The following is a 10,992-nucleotide window of genomic DNA, read 5'->3' as shown; positions in this document are numbered from 1 at the left end:
GATTAAAAAAAAAAGAAAAGAAAATCTAGCCAGTACTGCTTTGATGTTGTTATGAAAACTAGAAGAAAGTGGGCTAAGAATGAAAGGAAGAAATCTGAGCACGTTATTTTTTGCTAACCTAACTGGACATTGCTTGGAAGTGTTGTTGTATTTCTGCTTTGCACTCTCACTCAGTTCATGGCTGGTGCTTGTTGGGTCTGCATCCACTATTACACTTGTTTGGGATTGTAATTTCCGCGTGTTCTAATCAGTGATAATGTTCAGGTAATAGGATTTAAATTCAATAACGTGAGACTTGTAAAAAGACAAAATGCCAGATGTAGCGTTTCAAGTCTGTCTAATGCATTTTAATAATGGTCGTTATTGGTAGGGGACCTGTGTTAACCTGACACACAAAATTAACATGAGACAAAAAATGTGATCCACAGCTAACTCTCCTCAGCAGAACAAAACATAATGACATGCACTAATTACTGTACATTTACAAAAATGCACTCACTGAATAGCATGCTGTGTAATGCTAGCTAACAGTCTTTCAGTAGTTACGAGGGAATCCATCAGTTCACAACAGAGACTGATGGTAGATGTAGAAAGGAGCAGCCATGCATCAGAGTAACCTTATACCTAGAGAGGATCTGTTTTGCATCTTTTTAAAACTGCTCTCTGTGTCTGTGCTGGACTTTGGCTTTAGGCAGGTCTGTGTTTATTTAACAGGGACAGTGCATGTTAATGAACATCAGTGCAAGAAGATCTAACAAGCCAGAGTTTAGCAAAACTGCTAACTTGCCTCAGTTGTGACTGTTCAGGTCACATAAAACTATGTGATAAAGAAAAACGTCAAGATATGTAACAAAACAAACAACATATCAGACAATAAAAGAGTTTAAAATGATCACATGCTTCGTTTGTGATAAAGCATTGTTTGAGATGCGCCTTAAAAGTGGCATATGCAGAGGGCTCCTTTATTGGTATTGATAATCTGAGGTGGACTGGTGGTAGACATCGAAGGCTCTGATTGTTTCTAAGTGTATTTAGAGTCCCTATCCCTATCATAAGTCAATCATTTCAATATATTTTCCCTGATTGGTTCTGGCTTCAGTCGTTTGTTTTAAGAAATCATCCACTCACTTCGTGTTGCCAGTGGTTATTTTGTCTGCACCAGATTGGCCAAGATATCTCCCAACTACCACAGAGGAGGGCCTTTTTTATATTTCTTTGTAAAATGTGCTTTATGTATATATGATATCATACAGCCCTGACTTCTCCTGTAGATAGAAGGCAGGGCTTGAAACAGTCACAAACAATGCTCACAACAGTGTATTTATTGTATGGAAAGAACGTGAACTATTGTGGTAATTGGTGAACCAGTATGGTTGTCTAATAAAGCGAAAAAGAAGAAGCTCAGTGCAACAAAGGTGAATATGTCTGTGGTCACTAAAATACCACACCTGTGGTTTCCTATAAACCTAACTGCATGAAGGGTTATAAAAATGACTCGGACACAACAGACTTTTCTTAGTTATCTCTGTGTTTTCATTGTGACTCTAAATGATGAGCTGAAAAAAGTGATTGTGTGTGCACAAACAGACCGACAAATGAGTGGTATGTTGATATATATGAGTGATATGTGGCAAAGGAGAGTTTCTGTGACTTCTTAGAAAGTGTGACGAACAGTGGATAGCATTAGATGTCATCTAGCATGTTCGGCGTTAACCTGGTGAAGACTACAGCGAAGACAACATCCCAACAGTGAGGTGTGAAAGTGGAAGTGGGATTTCTACGGGGCTGCGAGAGTTCAAAAGGTGTTGAGGAGGAGACATCAATGCATCAAAAATACTGTAAAACAAGGGGAGTCTATCCCACCATAATTAACCAAACATCAATCTCAGCATCGCATAACAGTTTGTTCCAGTGTGTCCCAGAGCTCCATTCAACAGGGTTGGTTGTTTTATTTTATTTACTCTTTTTAACTGCAGGACTTTTAGAGGGTAAAAAATACAGTATAGTGCACAAACAAGGACAAAGTTTTAAGATAGATTAGGTGGTTAATCTGCATTCTATTACATGGAAACCATAACCTGGAGCCCAACTCAACATTTAACAAATCTGCTTATCTTGGTAAACTTGATCTTCTACCAGAGACCTGGGAGTTTTTTCTTATCTGTGTACATGCATGTATCAGTGATGAAACCCTGTATAGTCATACTGCCATACCGTATGACAAAGAATACCATTGGGTAACCTGATAAGACGGTTAACAGTGTAAGAAGGACAGATATAGGAAGTATATACTGCAACTGCAACTCAACACATCTCTATTCTCTCATTTCACTACCTTCGCTGCTTTGTTTACTGCTTTGGTTGCTGTAACATGGGAATTTCTCAGTTTTGTGCTAAATAAGATTTCCAACCTTGGTATCAGGGTCAGAATTTCAGCTTGAGCTCAAAGCTCCTGCACAGCCATCGTAAAGTAAAGTGTGCGTGTTAGTCCCCATAGGGAAATAGTTCCTCTGCATTTAACCCATTCACCCAGTGAAACAGTGGGCAGCCACCAGTGCAGCGCCCGGGGAGCAGTGTGTAGGGACGGCACCTTGCTCAGGGGTACCTCAGGGTAGCCGTTCAGTGGAGTCGAACCCCCGACCTTCCGATCATGGGGCCACCACTCTACCTACTGAGCTATCCCTGCCCCATTGGGTGTTGCCACTGATATTGCCTTATTACATGTTTATTCACAACAATACAGGATGTACAGTATGAACATACAGGACAAATGACGCAGTTGTTCATCACTTGCTTTGTAATCATTGTTTAACGAGATTTTATTTCACATTTCAAGAATAACAGGTAATCAGCACCAGCACTAACAGTAATCTCAGGATAAAAAGTGTTTGAGCAGCTTGAGTGAGGCAAAATTGTGAGGCTCCAAATCTACTCAGAATTTAAGAAGCTACATGGTGAGAATAGTGTTGTATTTCCTTTTTAGTTGCTGTACCACTGATGAAGTTGGTCTTGCCTTCAGATTTTAAAGTTTTTGCAGCATTACTAATCAGGGAGAAGGCAAGACATGTTATCCAGGACCCTGGTAGCAGGAGGGGCCTTTTTTTTTTTTTCAAGAAATGAAATGTTTTTGGTTTGAATATTTTTTTTTCTTGTTGGTGCCATGATTAAATTGCCTAAATAAATCCAGCGGGTGGATAAACTTTAATTCCAAAAAATGGGGAATGGTGGTCCTCTGATTCCACTTTCACAACTTAAAAATAATGGAGTCAGTCTGGCTTCACAGTAGGGCTGGGCTATATCATAACGTTCACGGTAATACCGGTGTAATGTTGGGCAACGATAAGAAAATGAAATATCGCGATAGAATATGGGTAAAACGCGCATGCGCAGTGCCTTTGTTTACATACGCACATGGCGGCGATGCAGAATGAGAAGGGCGAAAGTGGATCGTTAAATGAAACGGACGAACCAGAATTGGTTTGTAAAAATGCTGCAACTTCAGTGGTGTGGAACTGGTTTAGCTTTCGTCCGTCAGATACACAACAAAGCACTATTTTTGGTAGCGCATGCTAGCGGGCCGTCGTTATTACCGTGTTTTTTGGAAAATACGGCACACTTAAAATCAATCCTTTGATTTTTCTGAAAATCGACAGTGCCCTTTATAATCCCGTGTGCCTTCTGTATGAATTCTGGTTGTGTTTACTGACCTCAAAACGATTTTATGTGCGCGGCGCTCGAAAATCTGTCAAATGTTTTAGTGCGACTTTGCTAAGCTACGAAGGCGCAATGCTCGATGATTGTCGGAGCATTACGGCTACCGTAGTCAGGCGCCTCGCCAAGTGATACGTACTGTGCTTCAACATAATATTAACGTATTATGTGTATAACACTCGTTTTAAGTTTTTTGGATATTATACATGGTTATGCTCAGGATATGTCGGCCAATTTCCACTGGAAATGCCTTTTGGTTAAGCTGTCAGCAAGGAATTTGCATTTGCACTGTTAATTTTTTATATAACTTTAATGCACTTAAAAAAAAGCTGCTTGTTTAAGTGAAAAAACATTGATGGGTTGTTTTTTTTTTGCACTAATAAAGTTGAGGAGTTGTAAAGTATTTTGTCTAGCGTCAATTATCGTCAGTTATATCGTTATTGCAAATTTTCAAATGTATATCGTGATAAATATTTTTGGTCATATCGCCCTGCTCTACTTCACAGCACAGCTGATGTATTCCGATTTCTGTTTCCTCAAGACAGTAAAACTCAGGTTTTTAAAAAAAGAAAAAAGGGGAAAAATAGGGAAGTCCACTCTTAAGAAATACACCCACAGAAACAGACACAGAGTAGAACTAACAGGTCAAGAATGTTTTAGCTAAGAGCAGCTGTAGGAGACCGATAGATGTCAGATGTGACCCTGTACCTATTAAATTTACCCAGCACAACAGCCAGAGTGAAGCAGCAGCAGGTCCCCCTCCAGATAATGTGGCACAAGCTGAGCTCATATAGTGGCAACTAAAATTATTCAGAGCAGTCAGCATATTGATAACAGTTTCAACTGAAGCTGGGCAGCACTAAAATCAACCAGCATTATTCTTGATTGTATCAGCGGTTCCAAAGTGTGCGATGAGGTAAGCAGGGCCATTGTGTTTCAGGCTGATAAAATATTGCAAAATATTTCAACGATGCTGGTTCTTGAGGTTAAAAAATGGTTTGTAGGTAGTTGCTTAAATGTCTGTGGATACATTTATTTAACTTTTCCTAGTTCTAATCAATGAAACACATTATAGAATCTAATGCATTTTAACATAGTGCTTTTAGGCCCGTTCAAACAGGATACTGTATTTACAGAGTTACACAATTATCAAGATAATTACATTATTAAATAATCTGCTCTGACACTGCTCTGGTAATCTTGTGTTTGTGCTGGGTGGGAGTGGGTACTGCCACCTATCAAGCCTCAGCTCTTGACAGCAACGTGATAAAAAATGTGGTAGAGCGTGTTGGATGCAGAGCTTGGGGTCAGTGGCACAGGGTGTGTCTTTCACGTGTGAGTGAGAAGAGGAGGAAGGAGGGGGTTGGACTTGGTGTGTGTTTGATAAAATGCACATGTTATTTATATGTGGGGGGAGTATGTCGCGTGTGAGCACTCATGCAAGGAGCCTGCAGTTATTAATATCAACACTCACTGTTAAGCCATCTGACAGGATGCAACAACAAAATAACAAATGAATGTTCTTAAGATCAGGGTTTAGTTCTGTCATTCAATGATCTTCTGCTTCTCCTTCTTATGTGCTCGTCCTTTTCTTTACAGTTTAGTAATTTGCTGAGTTTTTATTTTTTTAAAAATATAGGGAAATATTAATTATTAATGTGGGTAAGTTGTTTTTTCCTCGAAAACTACTTAGAGAGGTGCGCGAAGATTGTGGCACAATGACATCAAAATCAGCCCAGGACACAAACAAAGCGTCAAGTATAGCGGCGCTGTTACATGGGTAGTCGTGCTCCAGACCTCGATTTTCAACTACAAGAAGTCTGTTTTCTAATGCATCACATTGTACTGTGAAATTAACTGGAGAAAACAACTTCACATTCTACTTGATGATATTATAATCATAATAATTATGATTAGAATTGTGATTATTATTATAATAATAATCTCTTGATTAGTGACGCAACAGTATCGGGTAAATAACAGGTGACATTTCCACAATGTGACATTTATGGTAAATGGTCTGTATTTGTATAGCGCTTTACTAGTTCCTAAGGACCCCAAAGCGCTTTACACATTCATTCATCCACCCATTCACACACACATTCATACACTGGTGATGGCAGCTACATTGTAGCCACAGACACCCTGGGGCGCACTGACAGAGGCGAGGCTCCCGGACACTGGCGCCACCGGACCGGTCCCTCCACCACCAGTAGGCAACGGGTGAAGTGTCTCGCCCAAGGACACAACGACTGAGACTGTCCAAGCCGGGGCTCGAACCAGCAACCTTCCGATTACAAGGCGAACTCCCAACTCTTGAGCCACGATCGCCCCATGTGTTTCCTGTCACATGAATTTTTGACCCACTAAAAGTTTAAAAATGGTGTATCAAAGAGCACCGATATAAAATGGTAACAAATGATCTGTGTTATCCTGATTAGTTGACATAAGTGGACACATGTTAGACCAACAAGTAAAACAGGAGAGCTGATTGAGAAGATTGTGTTGACAATGTTTGCAATCACAGGTGGAGCAATCTGTTGTCTGATTTGACTGAGTTTTGATCCAGCGTGATGTGAAGTGATCATAGAGTAAATGTTTAAAAAACTGACATTCATTATGTGTTATCTCCATGTTTATACTGTGAGTGAACATCGCATTTACTCTTCATTTCATTTTCTCTGTGCTGAATGCAGTGTCAGGAGTTCTTTTAACTGCTGTGTTCATAAGGTGCTTTTTCACTTCTCTGATTAAGAGCAACATGTTCACTTTAAGACAGAAGTAGAAAAGGCGCTTGAGGGGAATTGGAAACTATAAGCATAGATTGCAGCATTTTTTTTTTCTGCGAGGCACAGTACAGTTCAGAGGATGTCCACAGCCATAAGAATATCGGAGTGGATGGAGCATCAGTAATGCAGGAGCTTCAGCAGGAAAATGAGGGGGAGGGACAACCAGAAGCCTTTAGTGTGTGTGTGTGTGTGTGTGTGTGTGTGTGTGTGTGTGTGTGTGTGTGTGTGTGTGTGTGTGTGTGAGAGAGAGAGAGAGAGAGGGGGGGACAGAGGGGCTTAAACAGTCATCTGCCACAAGCCATGATAACAGACTCCAGTTACATCCCAGTGCTCTAATTATGGAGACTAATCCCACAATTACTGTGTATATATATACGGGGTAAACAGAGCATTAAACCCTTAACTGCACATGATAAATATGACAAAAGATTCGATGCAACAAAGGGCTTCAAATTAATTTCTGTTCAGTACTTGCTATTGTTTCAGAAAGATTTGTGCCTGTTTTTGTCGTACAGTTCTGCAAAGGAAAGGTCACACTCAGGCTGTGCGTGCTGATGAATAAAGTAAGCTGGGGGATCTGGCCTAAAGATCATATCAGGAGCCTTTGCCGTTGAATATGTGTCTCCTGATGCATTTATTTGAATTTGATGTCATCTCCATATGTTTGCCTTAACATCCTGCAGCTTTAGCTCAGGACTGAAGGCACAAATGTCTTTATCCTGATATGATTAAAAAATAATATTAAATAAATAAAACTAATAAATAAAAAATACACACATCTTACTGATCTCTGCAGTCAGTAACATTACACATAAAGTGCAAACATAATAGCAATTGTATAAACACACACACAAACACACCTTTAAAGTTTAAAGGCGTGAAATTGGACGGTCTAGTTCTGATTAGCGTCACCGCTGTCTCGGTGGAGTTTAATAAACTCGGCCGTCTGCTTCTTGCTATCTAAAATATAACCAGACACTGGTGTAAATTCTCGACTGTCTCATACTTCTGTTTAATAAGTTTTCTGTTTGACGTTTAGTCAGCTGTGTGAAAACCAAGGAGGAACCCACCCGGGGGATTAATAAAGTTTTATTTTATCTAATCTAATAACTTTAATCTCAGCCAAACCGATTTACTCACGAACAAACAAAACACTGAAAAAAGCCCAACAATAACATTTTTAGGTTGTCTAAGTGACTTATATATTACGTTTAACCCGAGCAGCGAAACTCCGCGGTGATCTGAAAATGATGTGCCGGGAGTTGTGCCGTTCTCGGCCGCATCAGTAACCCTCGAGCTCCCGGCTAGCTGTCGAGCTGGTGGGTAGCAGACGCCTCTGAAAACGTCGAAGCACTTTTGCAAATATGGGATATCTTGATAAACCGAGCAGATATTTGATGTTTACACAACTACTTTCTCGCCTGAAAATATGTTAAAAGTTTATTTTGTGACCCAGAAAGATTAGTATGAGTAATTTTAAAACTTAGTAGCGGCCGCCATTGCTGGAAACTGGAGTTTGGCTGGGCCGCGCTATGAATTCTGGGATATGGTAGTAATTTGGACAGCCTTCGGCGCGTCGCTGTGACGTAATCGGTCTACAAATGCGGCCTCAGGAGGATGCAGCCCATGAATTGTATAATATAATCGCAGTATAATCGCAGCCTTTGCGGTTAGAAAATTGCACTTGATCATGTCGCGATATTATCGCAAATGCGATATATCGTTCAGCCCTAATGAGTACGAATGTTTGGACAGCGCTATTATTATTTTTTTCCTCCAGTGTCACGATGGGTGTGATCCTCTTGTTCTTACTTGGGTTTTGTGTATAACTGGTTCTTGTACACAAACGTCAGTTTGTTTCACAAGCAGCTTAATCTGTGGTGAGGACTTTATGCAACTTGACTTTTCATTCACTAGATTTTGAGATGCTGGAAGGTAAAAATAATTCAGCAGTTTATAAGCCCCACACTTTCTGCTCCTGTTTCCATTCTTTGTAAATGGCACCATCTGTTGAGCATCACCTCCAAACTGTTGTGTTTTGCTATCATTTTTCTGTAGATGACTAGAAGTTTAATCACTTCTCCCTGTGTGTTGTTTAAACTAGGCAAAAATGTTTGCAGGTGCTCAGCTGCTTCAATATTCTTTCGTGTAATATCGAGCCACATGTGTGTGCGTGCATGCGTGTGTGTGTGTGTGGGGTGGGCTTTGTTCCTCTGACCTACTTAAGTTGGTTACTTTGTCCTCCCACTCTGATGAGAGTGGGGCACACACACTCCACAGCAAGCCCTTCAATCGGCCAAGGACAGATTCATACTGAAGGGTTTAGCAGTCTTATTGATACAGCAATATCAGAGCGATTTTGGAAAACCATCTTTGTATTGAGTTTTATGATTCGTTTGAGCACTGTAGACTAAATTCCATCTGTCCTTATGCTGTTTTGAAATCTGATGAGTCGCCATCTGAGAACTTAATGTAATAAACTCTAGCTATCATGCGTGGCACGATTCCTGTGGGACTAAATGGAAAAATTGCAAATTTTTGATTTGGACTCTCAAACAGAATTTGGCCTCACTGTTTGGTAATTTCTTGTGTGCGTGAAGCTTGGGCACAGTAAAAGGGTCAACAACCCACACATACATATACTCATCCACCCGTCCTAAGTCCTTGTCTGTTGCAATGTATGTCACATTGTTATTGTGGGCTGTCTGCTAGCTGTGATACATGGGGTGGGAGGCAGGTCTGGATCTGATTATCATGCCTTTGCTAATGCAGACACGTGAGCTGTTGTTGTTGTAAGAGATGAGAGTGCTGGAGGAAATATAAGTTACATTTATTTTTCTAACTTTTCTGTCTGTGTTGTCTGTAAGAAATACTGACTTTAAAATATTTATTTAGATTTGACGCTAACATTGCTTTTATGAAGTTACAGTTGTAGCTCACTGGCTCAAAGTGTCTTGGTTCTATAATAAAACCAACAAGGAACCATTAACTACTAATGCGAGCTGTGTAGACTATTCAGAAATAACTGCAGTACCTTCAGCTAATGCACAATTTATAGTATGTGGGTATCTTTTTGCATTGGTTTCTGAATTTGCAGAGAGAGCGATTATGGGACTGTAACCAGAATGTGTAAGTTGTCCGATTACCACAAAAACTACCCCGTCTGCTGGCCTGCAGGGGAACGCAAGATGGACTAGAACTAGCTAGTTACAGCAACTGAACTTTCAAAATAAAGGCCTTTTCACACCAGGCGTGTAAAATCTGTGCAAATATTTCTGTCATTAAAAATATTTCTCCGACCTCCCATTTTTAATGGAGCCGTTTACACTGACTGCGTAATTTCACTGGACAAATTTGCAGCATTTGAACCAAGCTCGATATTTCGTGTCATTTTTACAGTGCATAATGAGAGTGAAGGGATTTTCCATTAGTAAATCAATCATGTCATCATATTAGACGGATGGAGAAATTAACTGAAATCACAGAATATACCTCAGCAACTGTCACTGGCCAATATGAGTCAAGTGTTATCTGTGGGAAACATGCTTGGGTGACATCCTCTAAAAGCCAAAAGTCTGTACTCTGCCATGTGCAGGGTGCTGATTGGTAGAAAGGTCAGCTTGAACACAAGAGGATAAAGTCCAGGAAAAAGCAAGGAAAACATTTAATATTCAGAAAGCGTTGATGAGAAGCACAGACAGTGGCTTCAGTTGAGAGTTTTCTTATTAACTTGTTTCGCTTCACTACAAAGATGTTCTTTGTCTATTATGACTTCTGTCTTCTTGTTTATCAGAGGCAGAATAAAGGATCAACACTGTGAACATGAGTGGCCAACGTTACTGTTTTTTCACACATTTTTTGACACTAACTCCTTGTGACGATACACAGCTGTAACATGTGGGTGTGAGTCTGCAACGTACCTACCAAGACACTACCATGGATGGTATTTTTATGTGTGGGTCATTGCTCAGTGTTATTGTGTAGTCAGATCTGGACTATCACCAAAGTCTGGCGCCCCGCTCTGCTCTAACATTAACTCCAGCAACTCCACTAAACAACCTCCAGACGCCTTTTACATCTAAGACATTAGAAGCAGAGGAGCTCTGGAGGATAGCTGTAGATTAGTCTTATAAAACCAATGAATTTCTTCTATGTTTTTTGAAGGTGAACTAGGTTTTAATTGCATGCATTATGTTCTAAAAACTGTTCTTGTTAAAATGCGCGGAAGCCCTGGTGAAGCAAAGTGGTCCTGAAAACAAGTGACTGCGCTCAGGCTCAGCCTGCTCTGCATGAAGAGAAGTTTGCTGCCCTGTTGACATGCACAAGCATAGCTAATGTGCTCTGACTGGATGCAGTCTGAACAGATGACAACTGGAGATTTTTTTTTAAACATAACATTTGAAAACATCCAGATAAATTTCTTTAAAAGTTAGTAAGTGTAAGCGTGTAAGGATCACTGGGATGGAGACCCAAAAGAAAGACAGCAGAGAGG

At 40.3% G+C, this 10,992-nt stretch overlaps 1 protein-coding gene across 5 annotated transcripts in view; it reads left to right on the top strand.

The window, feature by feature from the left end:
• The window catches only part of itsn1 (intersectin 1 (SH3 domain protein)), a 50,038-nt gene that overhangs the window by 1,018 nt on the left and 38,028 nt on the right, over positions 1-10,992 (top strand). The window lies entirely within an intron of this gene.

This window comes from Aulonocara sp. 'chitande type north' Nkhata Bay, linkage group LG13 (assembly GCF_057382095.1).
Source record: "Aulonocara sp. 'chitande type north' Nkhata Bay isolate Kocher_YH1m ecotype deep benthic linkage group LG13, A_spYH_male_GT1.1, whole genome shotgun sequence".
NCBI lineage: Eukaryota > Metazoa > Chordata > Actinopteri > Cichliformes > Cichlidae > Aulonocara > Aulonocara sp. 'chitande type north' Nkhata Bay.
Note: the sequence above shows the minus strand (reverse complement) of the source record. Positions and strands in the feature narration are given on the sequence as shown.